The following is a 19,567-nucleotide window of genomic DNA, read 5'->3' as shown; positions in this document are numbered from 1 at the left end:
CGGAAATTGAACTGGGGTCTCCTGAATTGCAGGAGGATTCTTTACCAGCTGAGCTACCAGGAAAGCCTCTGTGTTGTCATTATATCTACACCTATTCTGGAAAGCCAGCTGGCCATCTATCATTTGGGAATTCTATCATCTGCATTGCCATCGGAAGTCCAGTTCTGTAGCAGCATCTTTGATGATCATTTCTTTTTTCTTCAAATTTCCGATGATGTGAGTGCCTCCCCAATAGTGCATTCCTCATCTTCTACTAAGTGGTGTATACCCTGGGTTTTCCCATGGGATGGAGTCAGATAGGCTATTTGCTGGTCTTTTGAAGTATTTCACTCAGCATGTCCTCTTGTGTTAGCCTCTTGATGCCACCATCCACTGCTTGCCACGGGAGTTCTGCTATCCCCACTCCATTTAGGGTGAACCTTCCTTTAAGTTGACAGTAGGGTCATTAGCACGATATTGAAGATTGTGTCATTGAAAATTGCTCTCATGTTGGCAAACTCTCCATTAGCCAACTTTATACCCCCAATTCTTGATCCCATGACGCTGAGGATCCAATTACTGTCCCAGCTACTTGATCTGCCAGTTATTTGTGGTCTAGCCTGTGTCCTCTATCAGGCTCAGCCCTTTTGTGCTTCCATTAGGTTGTGACATATAAGTACTTTTTGTTTTGTGGCTCCTGGAAAAGAGAGGCTAGATTCTGAGAGGAGATGATGTGGTCTTATGAGATGGAGACACCTGCATCATTTTCAAGCAAAAGGAGAAAGACAGCCATTGCAGGAAGCAAGGACCACTCTTACAGAGGGGGGCAGGGAAATGTAGGAATTCATGATTTTTAAATTCACTGATACAGATTCCCCTTTCAAATCCCAGGATCCCACTCTGCTCATCAGAGACCTGACCTTGGAATAACAGACTTGCTGGAGTTGAGAATTCAACCATCTCTGGTCCTCTTATGTCCTTTTAGTAAATATCCATTCTTGATTCTCACCTTTTTCTGCTTGTAGAATAAGTAAAGTATCTCTTCACATGCTGTCAGTGATGCCTCTAAGTTTTATATCTTACCTTAAGGTGATGATTGCCCTTAAATTTTATGTTTTCTCCAATGTACTAATGGCTCCTAGAAAAAAAAAAAAAAACATCTGATTTCATACTCTTTATGACTACTATATCACCCAAACTATTCAAATACTTGAAACATTACACTGACCCATGCATTTCCTTTTACCAGTATCAATCTGAATCCACCGTGTATAAGTTTTAACAACTGCTCAGCTATTGCTTACCAAGGTTATCAATAAGACCTTGTCTTACTCTGCTGAGGCTGCCATAGCAAAACACCATTGACTAAGTGGCTGAAATAATAAAGAAATTTATTCTTATTAATTTCTTTTACAGTTTTGGAGGCTGGAAGTTTGATGACAGCTGACATTGTTAGGGTCTTCTAATAGTTTTCTTTCTAGCTTGCAGATGACTGCTTTCTTGTGTTCTCACATGGTGAAGAAAGAGTTGTCTATCTCTTCCTTTTCTTACAGAGCCATCAATCCCATCAGATTAGAATCCAGTTCTTTTGACTGTAACTTTAATTATCTCCTAAAAGCCATATCTCCAATACAGTCACATTAGAGTTATGGATCCAAAACATTAATTTTTCAGGGGACAGGGATATAATGCAGTCCATAGCATCTACCTACCACCAGTGATGAAATCGTGTTCCAAAATCCAATTTTAGGACCAGCTTCCTCAGACTATTACTAACACTAATTGTTGTTTTCCCCAGGAGACAGTGAGATACTGAGCTTTTCATCTAGGTGATTTACAGGGGAATATTCCTGGGAGGAATACTTTCAGGATGGTAAGGAAAACAGGACTGAAACCATTATGCAGCTACAATAGAGTTATCAATGGATCCCACAGAGCGCTTGGGACAAAGAAAATAATCCTTGGTACTTCTCTGTGAACAGTCTGGAACATCTGTAAAAGCCTGGCCTGCTGCAGTCCGTGAGGTCACAAAGAATCAGACAAGACTTATTGACTAAAAAACAACAACAAGAAAAGGAGTGTAATCTTGAGAGAGAGAGTTTTTTCAGCCAAAGGCAATTACCTTAGAGAAATCTAGTTACCAGCCTCAGAAGCTATCACTCCCAGAAAACAATGAGTATGTTAGTTCTGGGGGAGATCTGGGAGACTCATTCTAGTAATCCTCACCACCCCAGACAAAGAAAAGCAATTGACCAAAGATTATATATTATAGTAAGATTTAATTAATTATGGATAAGAGTTGGGCTTAGCTGTTAAAGAATGGTGACTCAGGTGTTAAAGAATCTGCCAGCAATGTGGGAGACCTGGGTTCAATTCCTGGTTGGGAAGATTCCTCTGGAGAAGAGCATGGCAACCGACTCTAGTATTCTCGCCTGGAGAAATCCATGGACTGTGTAATCCATAGGGTTGCAAAGAGTCAGACACGACTGAGTGACTTTCACTTTCATTTTCAAGAGTAGGAAAGAGGGAGCTGATTTTACATAATTAAACTACTAAATTTTAAAATGCTTTCTGAAAACACTTTTGCTTGCTCTATTTATATTACACTAAGATATAAATGGATATAACCAAATAAATATAAAACACTTACAAAATATTGGGTTGGCCAAAAAGTTTGTTCCAGTGTTTTCATAAGATGTAATGGAACAATCTGAATGAACTTCTTAGCCAACCCAATATTATAAGCCACACTGATTTTAGATAACATAATATATGAAAAATAGAGCTGTTCTGAACATTATTTTCTGAGAACAGAAGCTGAAAGCATTTGGAACATTTTAGTATTACTTCATCCTTCGATTTTCTTTTTTAAAAAAGTAACTATTAATTCGACTGCTTTTAAACCAGTTCTCCTTGGTGAATACAACTTTGATAATTAAAAAGTAAATCACTTGTTTTTCAGCTTCATTATGTATCAATTTATTTATAAGTATTATCTGAATTAGCATCCATTTCTAATTTGTTTAGTCCAAGATAGTGAAACTAAGGTGTAAATTATTGATATGGTGTGCTGCAGTCCACGGGGTCGCAAAGAATCGGACATGACTGAACGACTGAACTGAACTTGAGAAAGTTTCACCTTGATAATTTAAAAAGTCTTTGATCGTCAAATAGTGCTTCAAAACTTATCCTCAGAAACTACAAAATATTTCTCCTATTTGAGTGTGACAACTTGAAAATACGGTAATTAATTAGAACATATTTAGAAAACCTCAGCCTTAGTATGACTTTATATTTGGGAGGAAATATTTATGTACTGTAATTCAAATACTTTCATTCCCTAAACATATGTATTTAAAATTTACTTACATACGAGTGCAAGAGATAGAAAAATGTATAAATATAATACACAGAATGAACACAAGCAACAATAAATATTAATCATTTCCTTTTTTTTTAACATTTTAAGTCTTACCTAAAAATGGGCCAAATTTAGAAGCATAACTCTAAAAGATTCATGTAAAGTTTTTGGAAGATTTAAGACTTTATTCTAGAGGTCTATCTTTGTTAGTAGAAAGAAGCACTTCAACTTTTCTTTTACTTGCTTGTGACCACTTTAAGATGCTCTTCCAGTAGGGCATTTTACTTTTGCCCAAATACAAGGAATGGGTGGGGGGTTTATACATGCTACCATAAATATGGCTTACTGCTGATTCATGTACTAGGACTGGGACCTTTACCAATACCTTTAATTATACATATTAATCATTGAAAAATGGATCTTTGAAGGGGAGAACACTTTTATTCTGTCTGAAGAAATTATAGAATAGAATTATTCTTATTATAGAATAGAATTTCAGTAATAACACAATTCAAAAAGAACAAGATAGTCAATAAATAACAAAAATTATGCTGGTGATTCAAGTTATGGTGCCAACATTCATCATCATTATTTAATTAAAACTAATTTGTCATGTGAGTCTCTTGAAACTTTTTTCCCCAAAGCTGTTTCCATTTTGTTATCCCACATTCTCACATTGTCCTAAGAAAGTTAGAAGAACAGGTTCCAGCTTTGGACTCTTTCTCTTTGCGTTTCAGACCTTCCTATTTTTACTCACTTGGAGCCCATACTACTTTTCTGAGCTCCTGATCTATATGTCCAACCACCCACTGAGTATGATCTAGAATTTTCTTTTTCTCCTATCCTCCAAATCAGATAAGCCTTTAACGTCTATCAACTCCTTTGCTGCTGCTGCTGCTAAGTCACTTCAGTCGTGTCCGACTCTGTGTGACCCCATAGACGCAGCCCACCAGGCTCCCCCGTCCCTGGGATTCTCCAGGCAAGAACACAGGAGTGGGTTGCCATTTCCTTCTCCAATGTGTGAAAGTGAAAAGTGAAAGTGAAGTCGCTCAATCATGTCCGACCCTTAGGGACCCCATTAGGAGTAGCCTTAAAATCTTATCTCTATCCTCACTGCTTCTGCTTCAACTTAGGCCCTCAGTACCTCTTGTGTGGATAATAATAGTTTCCTAATTACTCTCTCTTTTAATTTTATGGCTGCAATCAGCATCTGCAGTGATTTTGGAGCCCAAAAAAATAAAGTCTGACACTGTTTCCACTGTTTTTCCATCTATTTCCCATGAAGTGATGGAACCAGATGCCATGATCTTTGTTTTCTGAATGTTGAGCTTCAAGTCAACCTTTTCACTCTCCTCTTTCACTTTCATCAAGAGGCTTTTGAGTTCCTCTTCACTTTCTGCCATAAGGGTGGTGTCATCTGCATATCTGAGGTTACTGATATTTCTCCCAGCAATCTTGATTCCAGCTTGTGCTTCTTCCAGCCCAGCGTTCCTCATGATGTACTCTGCATAGAAGTTAAATAAGCAAGGTGACAATATACAACCTTGATGTACACCTTTTCCTATTTGGAACCAGTCTGTTGTTCCATGTACAGTTCTAACTGTTGCTTCCTGACCTGCATACAGGTTTCTCAAAAGGCAGGTCAGGTGGTCTGGGATTCCCATCTCTTTCAGAATGTTCCACAATTTATTGTGATCGACACAGTCAAAGGCTTTGGCATAGTCAATGAAGCAGAAATAAAGACGCTTGCTCCTTGGAAGGAAAGTTATGACCAACCTTGATAGTATATTAAAAAGCAGAGACATTACTTTGCCAACCAAGGTCCATCTAGTCAAGGCAATGGTTTTTCGTGGTCATGTATGGATGTGAGTGTTGGACTGTGAAGAAAGCTGATCGCCGAAGAATCGATGCTTTTGAACTGTGGTGTTGGAGAAGACTCTTGAGAGTCCCTTATACTGCAAGGAGATCCAACCAGTCCATTCTAAAGGAGATCAATCCTGGATGTTCATTGGAGGGACTGATGCTGAAGCTGAAACTGCAATACTTTGGCCACCTCATGCGGCGAGTTGACTCACTGGAAAAGACTCTGATGCTGGGAAAGGTTGGGGGCGGGAGGAGAAGGGGACGACGGAGAATGAGATGGCTGGATGGCGTCACCGACTCTGTGGACATGAGTTTGAGTGTACTCCGGGAGTTGGTGATGGACAGGGAGGCCTGGCGTGCTGTGATTCATGGGGTCGCGGAGAGTCGGACACGACTGAGCGACTGAACTGAACTGAACTGAATTACTCTCTCTGCCTAAAATTTTATTCACTACTCATCTATTCTGCTTATTATTTCTATACGATGTTACTAAAATGCAAATTAACTAGGTCAGTCTTTTGGTTAAACCCTTTAATGTGACTCTGTAAGAAAAAGTTTAAATGCCTTGGCGTTGCAGAGAAGACCCCCCAGTGCCAGCCCCTGGTGCTGCTCCAATCCTTAGCTCCCAGCCCTCCCCCATGCAGCACAGTCATGTGACTTCATGGCATTCTCCAGGTCCACACATTGCGCAGGTTACTGGGCCTCTTTTCTCTGCTGGTAATCTCCATCTCTGCCTCATCATTGGCAAAGTCCTTCCCATAATTTTGATCTCATTTCTTACATCTTCTTATAAACTGTGTTTGGATACTCCACTCTAAGTAGGGTCACCACATAATTTTTTTTGTCTAAACTGGGACACACTGAAGAATGAAACAAGGAGAGAATAATACTAAGTCTAATGGATGTCAGGACAGGAGTCATAAACCAGGACTTTCCTAAGCAAACTGAAAAGGATTATCTCTTATCTAGAAGTAGAGTTGACTTATTCCCTTTTCTTTGTGCTTCTTCTTACCTTTTTGTGGTCAATTGCTACCCCCATACTTATTAAACTGTATTGAAATTATTTCTTTCTATGTCTCTCTTTCCTACGTCCTTGATGATTAAATATTGCACTTTGTTCATGTTTGTATACATGACAATTAACGCAGCAGATCTGATCAGATTATTGATATATGGTATGTGACAGAAGCTCTATAACTGGATTATACAAATAAAGAAGCCAAGTTTACTAAAGTTGGTCTGGGGAAGTTAGATATCTGACTACATTTTAGATCCCAGTTCAACCAGTCTGGAGGTAAGAAGTTCCATGTGCTCACTTCAGGATAATTCTTGGAACAAAATTTTGGAGACATTGTTAGCAGCTGGGATCAGGAAGGTGTAGACATGTTTGACAAACAATATAAAGGGCTAGGTAGTGCCCACAAACCACAGATCAAATGGAAGCCAGATTCAGGGTCAAGGACTTCCCAGTATAAAAACAAGGTTAAGGTAAAAGAGAGGGTCAAAAATCAGGAGTCAAAACAGCCCAACATGTGGCACTAATGACAAAGAACCCCGAGGGGTGTCTGTCTGTGTGTATGTAAATCACAGGTGTATACTTTAACGAGGTACATACGTATATATGCAAATGTGTGCAATTTTAGAATATACATCCAGTCCTATGTGTTTATCAAGTTATATGCTATATAAGAGCAACAAATAACTTTTCACTTAATCCATTTATTTCATTTCTACAAAATTTTGGTTTTCTTAAATAGGCCATTTAAAAATTAGATTATTTCTACAAATTAGTTAAGCCAAAGACATTGCATATTCTTCCTTGTGAAATAATGATTCCTTCATAAGGGTCAGAATATTATTTTGATTACTCAAAGGGCTATTGCTCAACTTCTATATTCCCTCCTCAGAGAGTTCGTCTTAAACCTTCACTTCAGTTATCCCAGATGAGCACAAAAGGTTCCCAACATAAAACGCATTCTAGCCTGTAACACTTTTTGTTTCGAATTAGATATATTTAGCTCTATTTCCTCATCAATCAGCAGGGAGGCAGAAAGTCTGAAAAGAGCTACGGAGGCACATGATGCACTTGATAAAACTATCTCTCAGTAAATTATTTCCATTTTATCATTTCCATTAAGTTTTATTTTTTTTTAATTCTTAGTGGTTCGTTCTTCAAGAAACGTTAATAACTTTTCCCTTGGTGTTTTGCCTCAACTTCAAAAGTTTGTTCTGATCATCTTTTCTCCACCATTGTTATTTCCTTTGTTATCACTAAAGACCCATCTGCTTTAAAAGAAGTATCCTTTGATGGGACTTGAAATGCTAACAGTGTTGCCTGAGGCAAAAGTCTCCAGTGAGAATTTGGCGCCCAACCATCTTTGCTTTCAGCACCACCAACGCAGCAACCACCTCCGGTGGGCACCCAGCATTCCCCTCAACTCTGTTTCTGGACCTCCCTGGTAGCACTGCCTTTCCAAGACTGCGTTTTTCCTGTCAAAGTCTTTCCCTTGTCCCATTCCATCTGAAGCAACTGTCTTCCAGAAATCAACATGACAGACAAATTCATGCTAAGTATTGCTAACTTATTCCTTGAATCGAACAAACTTTTTTCCCAAGGGAAAGGAATAAGTCTCCATGGTGTAATTTCTGGCCAGAAAAAAAAATACATTTGATAATTCAACAATCCTGTTGCTCACTCTCCCCTCATCCCCCCAAAAAAGTATGACACTGGTGACTGATAATTCTACCTGGTGATGACTTGGTGTGACATCACCATTTAGTTTTAATTTTTGTGAATTGTTGCTTTGTGAAACTATTCTAGGAAAAAAGTCTTGCCAGCTCTTTGTTAAGAAAACATAAACAGACATGAGATGGCTAAAAACCTAACTTCCGAGAAGCAATTTGGAAAGATGAGATGGTTGAAAATACATAACCACCACAAAGAAAAGCCTTTAGAGCTTTCTCTGCCTAGAAGATATATTGCCATCACCCTAATCCAGGTTGGTCTATAAAAGCCCTTCCCTGGCAGCTGCAGCAGGCATTTTGTAAATGACATTATATAGGAGGCATTCTGTAGAGGACATTCTGCAGTGCACATTAGCAAAATGTATTTCCGTACTTCCGTGATTTTGTGAATTAGCAGATTGCACTAATGACAGCCATGGCAACAGAACTACAGTAAATGGGAAATTCTAAATGAGGGAAGAGGCTCTGTACTTTAAGAAACTGAGAACTTTCTTGAGTACAAGGAAATAATCAAAACAACATGAATGAAGACAAGAGCAAAGTAGAAAATGAATCGGATCCACAAACATTGCTAGACCAGCTGGTCAGAGGAAAAGTAGTATTATGATAGATTACAGTTTCCTAGAGGGGAGCGGGTGGTGGTTGCAAGCCAACTCACACTCTATATTTCTCCTTATATTTGACATACAAGTAGATGTATGCTTGTGCTAACTCACAGTACAGGTTATAAAATTCAATCCCATGTATTTATTCCCATCATCCTTTTTTTTTTTTTTTGGTTCCTTTATTATTAGAGTTACAAGTAAAATGTTCTGTTCAGATCCATTAAGGAGAATCCTGAATTGGAATCAAGATTCTTCTGCATTCTACCATAGCATCTCTGCTGAAAATATTTTCATGTTTTCAGTGGCACTTGGGTTAAAATCCAACCTGATTCAACAGCTGATAAAGTCCCCAGCATCTAGCTCCTGCATTCTCCCTAGCCTCAAGTCAGTCACTTTTCACCTTGATAATGATGCTCCAACAATACTTCTTTTCTTGTCTATGCATAGCTGCTTTGTTCATAATAAAAAAATCTGGAAATAGCTCTGGTGCCAACCCATAACACCCCTATCTTTTTTGAAGGTCCCTAACACCCAAAGCCTGTTCTTGCTTTAGGGCCCTGCCATGTGGCTGAGAATTCTCTTCTGTCTGCTACTATCAGTTGGAATAACCAATTGGTTCAAGATCCAAGATCGAGAAAGGAGTATAACAGGGATGTCTGCTGTCACCCTGTTTAACTTATATGCTGAGTGCCAGGCTGGATGAGTTACAAGCTGGAATCAAGATAGGTGGGAGAAACATCAACAACCTCATATTTGCGGATGATACCACTCTAATGGCAGAAAGTGAAGAGGAACTAAGAGCCTCTTGATGAGGTGAAGAAAGAGAGTGAAAGAGCCGGCTTAAGGCAAAATATTAAAAACCAACACTAAGATCATGGCATCTGGTCCCATTACAGCATGGCAAATAGAGGGGGGAAATAGTAGTAACTGATTTCCTCTTCTTAGGCTCCAAAGTCACTGCATACAGTGACTGCAGCCATGGAATCAGAAGACAATTACTTCTTGGCAGGAAAGTAAGACAAATGTGGACAATATATTGAAAAGCAGAGACATTATTCTGCCAACAAAGGTCTGTGTAGTCAAGCCTATGGTCTTCCCAGTTGTCATGTACAGTTGTGAGAGCTGGACCATAAAGAAGGCAATGTCGAAGAACTGATGCTTTCGAACTGTGGTGCTAGAGAAGATTCCTGAAAGTCCTTTGGACAGCAAGGAGATCAAACCAGTCAATCTTAAGGGAGGTCAACCCTGAATAGTCACTGGAAGGACTGATGCTAAAGCTGAAGCTCCAATATTTTGGTCATCTGATGAGAGCAGACAATTCATTGGAAAAGTCCCTGATGCTGGGAAAGATTGAGGGTGAAGGAGAAGAGGGCATCAGAGGATGAGAAGGCTGAATGGCATCACCAATGCAATGAACACAAACTTGGGAAAACTCTGGGAGACGTTGAGGGACAGGGAGGCCTGGTGTGCTATAGTCCATGGGGTCACCAAGAGTCAGATATGACTGGGCGACTGAACAACAACTTCTCTTATCATGCCTGGCTCCTTCTAAGGCTTCATGTCTCAATTTAAACATAACCTCCTTGGAGGGATCTTCTAAAAATTCCATCTTTAATTTCATTTCATCTCCCCCCTCCCCCCACCACATCACTACTATTACCTACTAGGAGTCAGTTTCTTTCCTTTATAGCACTGATTACAAATTGTACACTTTTGTCTTTATTTTAGTTTGGTAGTGTCTCCCCTGCTTATCCCACTCTACTGAAAACTGTCTGCCTTGTTCACCACTTTATGTATCTTACCTAGCACTGGGTTCTCTTTGCTGGCTTGTCTTGGCTGAGATGGGTTCCATAGAGAGATGCTCAAGGCAACCCTCATGTGTCAATCCTTTACTGGGAGAACCCATCCCAGGACAGCAAGACTGAGAGAAAAAGAAGTGAAATAAAGATGAAGGAGATATGAATGCAAGATCTCTGTCTGGTCTCTCCATTACCAAACCACCTGCAGCTTCCCCACACACACAGCCAGTTGCTCAGCCATCAGAGATGTTTCCAGATGAGCTAAACACAATCATCATGCCTTGGAATCATGGAATAGACGGGAGAAAGGAAAGGATCTCTTTTCTCTTATTGATTAAGGTTCTCCAACAGGGAGTTCACTACTGAAGCTCTTATACCACCACCCTGCATGTCTAGGCAGCCACTGAGGAAGCCAGATTCCTTCTGTGCCCTGTGTTGTGGGGCTTCATTTGAGTTCTGGAGTACTAGGAGAAAGCAGCTGACTGGGTCTGGTCAGGCCGAGCCTGGGTTCCAGATTGATGTGGTTTCCATCACAAGTGACATCACAGCAATAGTGCCAGAGCTCAGCACCACTGGGAGAAAGTGTGTGTTTCCCACCGATGAGTAACTGAAGCTGCAGCCACAGCAGTACTGCTGGCAGAAAGAGCTCTCTATGACCAAATGGTCAAGGGCCTGGGAGATGAGTGAGGCCAAGGAAATTGGAGGAAGTGTGTAAATTGAACCTTATTTGGTGCTCAATCTGTTTGTTGAATGTATAATGAAAAAGTGGATAAATTTAATGCTGGTAGAAGGCCATCGTAAGAAGTAGATCCACTTATAGCCTAAATAAATTGAGCAGTCCTTTTTTAGAAAGAAACTACACCTGCATACTGTCTTTTAAGATGTACTATATTACTTATCACCTCCAGTCTGTGAATAGAACAGAGTCTATTCAATATATCCCAGTTCAGTTCTTTGTTTCCTTCTCAATATGCCAACACCCTCATCATCTTCTCAATACGTTTATAGTCCTTCACCCTCTCACCATCAGCCACAGGTTCATCTGTTTCGGTCTGGTCCATCTCTCTATATCTCAACAGATCATTAAGCATGTATTTAAGAGGTATCGAGTGTGGACAGGCAGCATATAAGGAACAGGTGACAAGTTTTAGGGGAGCTGGATTCTAATCTCAGCTCCAATCATACAAGGAAGTCTCAGGGCAGGCATAGCCATTGGGCATCCCAGCACTGGATCAGTGGGAAAGGGAAGAAATGTGGGAATGTGTGTTTCAGAGGATGGAGTACGAATCTGGCTGACTGTTAAAAAGGATAGGCACCAGTTTAAATTATAAGGTCCTGATGACATGAAAATTTGGGGATCAAATTGAATTACCTCCGATATCTAAATGGAGTTGATAAAGCAGGTGAAGAACCAAATAACTGAAATTCAGGAGAAAAGAGAACAATTTGCAGGTGGCATGTTTTACAATTTGGTTTCGTTTAGAAAATATTTAAGTTCTGAAGCTTGACATATACAAAGCTGATAACAGCTGTCAAATAGGCCTGGTAGAGAGAAGAAGAGAACCAATGTTTATTGAGCATCTGCTGTTGCTCAGCAGCATGCATAAAACTACTCCAATCAGACCAATTGTCACCAACCATTATCTGGTAGTTTTATCATTTCAGTTTTAGAGATGAGTATATTGAGGCATGATCAGGTCAGTCAGCTTCCCTAATTGAAGGCATTCAGATTTGTCTGACTTCAAAGTTTCTGGTCTCCCATGATATCAAGCTAACTTATACAGAGGCAAGTCCTGGAGAAGGGAGACTTTCAGACTCCTAACCTAGCGTTCCTGAGACCAGGGCAGGGCTCCAGTCCCAACAGGTCTCAGGGGCTGGACTCGCTCCACATCCCCCAGATAAGGCATCCCACCCACAATGCCTCCACCTCCTCTCTATAAAGGAGGTACAGTCTTTCCAGGCATACCTAGACTTTTCCTTTTTGTCTGATTTACTGGTACTGCTGTGTAAATTAAAACAAAACAAAATGAAAAACATCATGAGGTCTCTGCCCTCAAGGAAGCTGCAGTCTTCTTAAATAAGAGAAGATCATCCATGAAATTGTTATTAGCAAAACCATATAGGATGCAATGACTCTCAAAAAGTATGTCTGGGTGTATGAGGTAGATAAGATGGAAGAAGTTTCCAGGAGGGGTCATCATTTTAGAGGTGGAATGGGAAAGTCAGAATGAGATTCTGGTATCAAGAAAGTGTGCAGAAGGGGAGGGCAGGGGGGGAACTGAAGCACTTGCTGTCTTTGCCCAACACCACTGGACTAGCTTCCACAGTCCTTCTAGCAAAGACCGAATGTTTGGTTATAAGAGCTGCCACCTGCCAAGAAAAATATACACACCCACACATGGGGAAATAAACTACAACTTTCCCCCCAAACTCTGTAATCCCTTTCCATTTGGTTTCCTGTCCTATGTGTTAGAATAAAAGAAAAGTTTCCTACTCTTTCTCATCTCAGGATTGTGTGGTCCATGCCTAAACAAAATGTAGCTAATCTACTTGATTTCCATCCCCTAAAATGGTGAACGGGAAGGAGGGAAGAAGAATACTGGGACACTGAAAATACAAAATTCAAGCCTTTGGCTTTTCTTCAAAATTAAAGAATCACTTAATTAGGATTTTATTTTCTGTCCTATTTATTTGAAATAAAAGCAACAGAAATAAAAAACCTGTGTCAAAGATGTGACATGCACATGTAGAGGCAAATAGCTTAGTCTGAAGTGGAGTGATAGATAATAGCATTCTTGGTTGAGTAGCCAGTACTTTAAATTACAGTCAGACTTCTCACATAAGCTAGTTCCTCTTTCAATCAGAACTTTCCTACGCATTATCATTTTTGGAGTCTGAACACTTTTACACTTTACCTTATCCTAAACACAAAGTTTTCGGAAGTTGAACATCATGATCTTAGTTGCTGTTGAACTATGCATGAATAATGAAAAAAAATCACATTCCTACTTTCCCAGCAATTAAAGATAACTTTTTGTGCATGGATAACTCAAATGCAGCCAAATTATAAAACTGAAAGCTTTCATATGCCTAATCCTCAAGGAAAGTAGATCCTTGGGAAAATTTAACCCTTTTCATTAATAATAACAAAGTTATAAGTGTAGCCTTGAACTGTGGTGTTGGAGAAGACTCTTGAGAGTCCCTTATACTGCAAGGAGATCCAACCAGTCGGTTCTATAGGAGATCAATCCTGGATGTTCATTGGAGGGACTGATTCTAAAGCTGAAACTGCAATACTTTGGCCACCTCATGCGACGAGTTGACTCACTGGAAAAGACTCTGATGCTGGGAAAGGTTGGGGGCGGGAGGAGAAGGGGACGACGGAGAATGAGATGGCTGGATGGCATCACCGACTCTGTGGACATGAGTTTGAGTGTACTCCGGGAGTTGGTGATGGACAGAGAGGCCTGGCATGCTGTGATTCATGGGGTCGCGGAGAGTCGGACACGACTGAGCGACTGAACTGAACTGAACTGAAGAACTGTGGTGCTGGAGAAGACTCTTGAGAGTCCCTTGAACTGCAAGGAGATCCAACCAGTCCATTCTAAAGGAGATCAATCCTGGGTGTTCATTGGAAGGACTGATGCTAAAGCTGAAACTCCAATACTTTGGCCACCTCATGCGAAGAGTTGACTCACTGGAAAAGACTCTGATGCTGGGAGGGACTGGGGGCAGAAGGAAAAGGGGACGACAGAGAATGAGATGGCTGGATGGCATCACTGACTCGATGGACATGAGTTTGAGTGAACTCTGGGAGTTGGTGATGGACAGGGAGGCCTGGCGTGCTGTGATTCATGGGGTCGCAAAGAGTCGGACACAACTGAGCGACTGAACTGAACTGAACTGAAAGGCCCCAGACCTCATCAGTCTGTGTATACAAATATTTTAAAGCAACAACTAAGCCTGATTTTTTTCTATTTGAAAAATATTTAACTACAAAACTTTTCAAATACGTTAGAAAGAAGAGGGGAATAGAACCCATTCCCTAAATATAACAAATTAGAATTGTGCCAGATTTGCTTCAGAATGTTTCAGGGGGAAAATGTAATGAATAAAGTTGAAGCATAGTACACCCTTAGCCAGGTTCAGATTATCTCAGAGATAATCTTCTCAGAGGTAACTAGCATCCTACATCCTGAAGCAATCCGTAATCTTCTTCATCCCTGCTTTGAAAATGTTTACCCTGAATATATGTATATGCATGCATAAAAAATATATTCTAGTGTGTCATGCATTCTAAACATATATGAAAATGGTGGCATATTGTACTTACCCTTTTGCAATCTGCTTTTTTCACTCAACATTTTGTTTTTGAGAATTACCCATGTTGATATACATAGAAAGTTAAACATTTTTTCAGACAATGAAAACATCCCAGCTCACTGAAGAAATCTTGCAAAGTTCACAGGGCTTTGTGGACATCCCCAGAAGCCTCTTCACCCTTGGGTGCCTCAGCCACCCTTCCTTCAGTTGCTGACTCCAGATTCTTCCCAGGTCATTGCTGGTCAAAGCGGGACTTGTGGGTCCAGCTGTCCTCACTGCTGCCACTCACAGGCTGAGCAACCATTCTGCCCTCACCCTCTGTTCCGGGACACAGACCTCATCCATATCTCCAGGTATCAGTGTCGCTAAGACTTACTCCCCACCTCCCATCCCAAAACCAATAGTTTGCTCTAAACTGAGAAGAGGCTCCCATACTTCTACTTGACTACTAAGATACCTGTTTTGGAGTGTTTCTTTAGGTATTTTACACCTTGAGTGCACTCCTTTAGAGCACATCCAAAACAGCCTCAGCAGGAACATCACCTTGGACTGAGTCCAGCTGGGTTGCATATAATGGTTGTTAATAATGACCTCATCTTTTATAGCTCAATTTCCCTTCATGGAAGAGCTACATAAGATCTGGGGGTAAATGGAAACACTGAGAGATTCTCTCTCTAAACTGTTACTGAAGAAGTTCCTCTGAAGATAGCTGATTAAATTTGCTCAAGTTCCTGGATACAATCTAAATGTCCCTCAACACATGAATGGATAAAGAAGATGTGGTGTGTATATATATACACACATCGTCCAGCCGTGGCCTGAGCCCAGCCCTGCTTCCTGCCCCAGCCCGACTGACCCAGCCCTTAGAGCCAATCCTATCCTGAAATCCCTTACCCACTTTGTCCCAACATGTCAGAAGCTGTACACCTTGGAGACCTGCTGCGGATATGGGTACAGGGCAGCAGGAGATTCACAACCTCTCTCCGGGGAACCGCAGTTTCCTAAGGCACAGGCCCCGCTCTTCAGGCAAACCCATCCCAGGGTGCCCTGCCCTTCGCAAAGAAAAGAGAACTAAGAGAACTCCGCCCCCACCACCCCCTAACCCCTACCAGCCTGTCCGGGGATTGGCTGCATTATCGCACTGGACGCCTCCTGGAGCCCATCTCCGCAACTCCGGACTGGGGATCTGAACCCAACTGACTCCCTTTTAATTGGCTGAGGGCAACGGAGGCAATCGCCTATCCCTCCTGAACAACCCTTGCTGATCTCTCAGGACTGACCCATGTTCAACAGCTGTCCACATGGAACCCTTCAGCACTTCAGCCTTCAAAGTTCTCATTTGAATATTTGCTACCACCACCAACATCTGCACCTGTGGTGGTTCCACCCAGGCCCGCATCCTAGACTTCAAGGCTCACTGCAGTGGCCTTCCTGCTCTTGGCTGTGTAGCATCCTCAGGGATTGGTGGGGGGGATGTGTTTCGGGGGGGTTTCTGGTCCATTCCTCTTGCTCCTGTGTGTGCATATATATATATATGTATATGTATACACACACACACATATATATACACACACAGTGGAATACAGGTTCAGCCATCAAAAAGAATGAAATAATGCCATTCACAGCAACATGGATGGACCTAGATATTATACAAAGCGAAGGCAGAAACAAATACCATATGACATCACTTATATGTGGAATCTAAAATATGATACAGATCAATACATTTATGGAAGAAAAAAAAACAGACTCACAGAAAACAAACGTGGTTGTCAAGAGGGAAGATGGGTGGGGAGGGGATGAGGGCGTTTAGGAATAGCAGATGCAAACTACTATATATACGATGGGTAAACAACAAGCTCATACTGTATAGCACTGGGAACTATATTCACTATTCTGTGACAAACCACAGTGGAAAGGAATATGCAAAAGTATATATATATATATATATAAACTATACTTCAAAACATTTTTAAAAATTAACAAAAAAAATCTCAAAAAATGAATATATAAATTTACTCAAGCCCCATGCCATTGCTTTTACAAATTTCTTGTTCCTTGGTTGAATATCTGTTTGTTTACAGAGGAGCAGTCTCCCAGAGTTCATGCTCAAGGGTGGTTTTATATTCATCAGCCAATTTTTCACATATATTCTCTATTCACTAATACAATATCCGTTTATAAAATGCTGACTACATGCAAAGTTCTAAGATATACACTCATTATGACATTAATCTTGATCTATCTCAAATTTCAATCATCTATTGATATATCACTCTCCTAGGTGTGTGGGGTTTCTGAAGGCAGGGTTGCCTCTTACTCATATTTACATGACTCTTTGATTCAAATTACAGTTGTTTCATTCACTGTACTAGCTTTGGTGAGCTACGTAACACCATGGAAACCTTGGCTATGTGAAATGAATATAGGGGTATTACTTAGAAACTCAGAGTGAGGATTTAATGTATGGAGAAAAACAAAGCTAGTACTTAATGAATATGAGTGTCTTTTTAGATCCAGAGCACATTCATTAAAACTTTGAAGGAGAGGAAAAGGATAATAAATATTATTTGAATTAAATTATACAATAAAATGCAAGGAAACTGGTAATAACCGCATGGATATACATATAAAGCTTAGAAAATGCTTTCAAAGCTTCACATCAGCTCCCAGTCAGTTTCCTCGCTATTGTAACTTGCGTCTAAAAGAAAGGATGCACTGAGACCCTCAACCCTTGTGTCTGCTAATCTGTACGTTGTAACTACTTAGTACAGAACTGACTCAGTGTCTGCAAGGGGCAGCACAAGCCAGCGTGGGGCTGTGGCTGCATTTAATTTGGAATCCTGAGCGAGCCCCTCAGCGGGACACCTGAGCCCCCATCACCTGCCCTTGCCAATCATTTTGCCTTTCTCTCCAACTCAGTTTCAGATGAGACCCCCCAAGGAACAATGGAAAATCATGCCATCCTCAGAGGCTGAAGTTCAGCCTAATCTGAAACCCAAATTGGCCTAAAAGGGTCTTATTTTAAAAAATAATTTTTAGGGCTTTGATAGTGGGTCTCTGAAGATGGATTTTACCATGGGATGGCTGTGTATGCACAATTAGCTGACCGTGGAAGGGCCTTATTTTTAACAGAGTAGATTCAATTTATCCTGCAACCAGGAATGCCCAGAAAAGGAAAAGGCCTAAAGCAACAGAAACAATGGAGCATTGACAATGTGCAGCGTCAGCTTTTCTCAGGTTGGGTTCAGGCTGTGACAATCTTCGGCGCAGCCCTTTTGTTCATGACCTTTCAAGACTTTTCCAAGTGTCATGATTTTTCACAACACACACGTCAGTAACTATGAAAGTCATGAACCAATAAGGGAACATGGCCAAGGAGGCAAGTGACACTGGGTGCAAAACAGCCCATGTTGCTCAATGACATCCTTTCTCAGTATCCCTAAAGGCCATATTTCTTGCTTTTTCTCCATTTTTTTTTTCTATACTCCATGTCTTTTCTTCTTTTACTGTTCATTTTCTCAAACACGTCACCTTTTTATTGAACACTCCCAATTTTCCCAGCACTTTGAATGTGGCTCAGTGGTAAAGAATCTGCCTGTCAATACAGGAGATATAGGTTAGATCCCTAGGTCAGGTGAAGCCCCTGGAGAAGGAAATGGCAGTCCTCTCCAGAATTCTGGCCTGGAAAATCCCATAGACAGAGGAACCTGGTGGGCTATAGTCCATGAGGTTGCAAAAAAGAGTTAGACATGACTTAGTGACTAGACAAAGAGTTTGTATGTGCTTTAGGTGGATCTTCATGTTCTCCGCACATATCAGCCCTCTGAACTCATCATCGTTATTGCCATTTTTCATGTGTGATGACTGAGACCAAGAGAGGTAAATGATTTGGCCAGTCATTCAGCAAGGTATTGGCATAAAGACTGTATACGCTTATCTGACTCCAACAGCTATATACATATTCCTAATCAGTACTTTCTCTGTGGCTCCCCACTCCTGAACTTTTATCTTTGAACTTTCAGAAACTAAAAGGGACACTATCAAATGTCCATATCAGGGTATATGACTGCTTACATTTTAATTTTTCTTAGGAATCGGAGAAGGCAATGGCACGCCACTCCAGTACTATTGCCTAGAAAATCCCATGGATGCAGGAGCCTGGTAGGCTGCAATCCGTGGGGTCGCTAAGGGTCGGACACGACTGAGCGACTTCACTTTCACTTTTCACTTTCCACTTTCACACATTGGAGAAGGAAATGGCAACCCACTCCAGTGTTCTTGCCTGGAGAATTCCAGGGACGGGGGAGCCTGGTGGGCTTCTGTCTATGGGGTCACACAGAGTCGGACACGACTGAAGTGACTTAGCAGCAGCAGCAGGAATTTTGTAGCATGAGATGAACAGAGGAAAGTGTCAAACTCAAGTTTCCTGAAAATATATTATCTTATTTTATATCAAAGAAATTTTTTTGGGGCATTGAAGTCAGAGTCTATAGAGTATTAAGTCTTTAGGTCTTCAACTTGCAAGGGATTACTCTGTAAGCCTGGCTCACACCGAGCTACTTGGTCAAGCAGAAATCTTCCTACCATCCAACATGTACCAAAAGTTCTATCTTGAGAAATAATATTCAGAAAGAATCTCCTGACAGATGCATGATCCCTTATTTTATCTTTGGATGAGTCCAGGGCAGAGGAGAGTAGAATAATGTTAAGCTCCTCTCATTTTTTTTAATTTTTTTAAAATAAAAATTATTCATTTTTAAAAAAACTAATTAAACATTATTTATAATTTTTCCTTAATTTTATGACCTGAGCCTGATTAGCAAACTATCTACAGGGCCACCAAGTATGACACAGTTACAGTTGCAGAGGCAACTTCCATGGACAATGAC

The sequence above is a fragment of the Moschus berezovskii genome, chromosome 7 (assembly GCF_049115385.1).
Source record: "Moschus berezovskii isolate FMDL1 chromosome 7, NW_MosBer_1.0, whole genome shotgun sequence".
NCBI lineage: Eukaryota > Metazoa > Chordata > Mammalia > Artiodactyla > Moschidae > Moschus > Moschus berezovskii.
Note: the sequence above shows the minus strand (reverse complement) of the source record.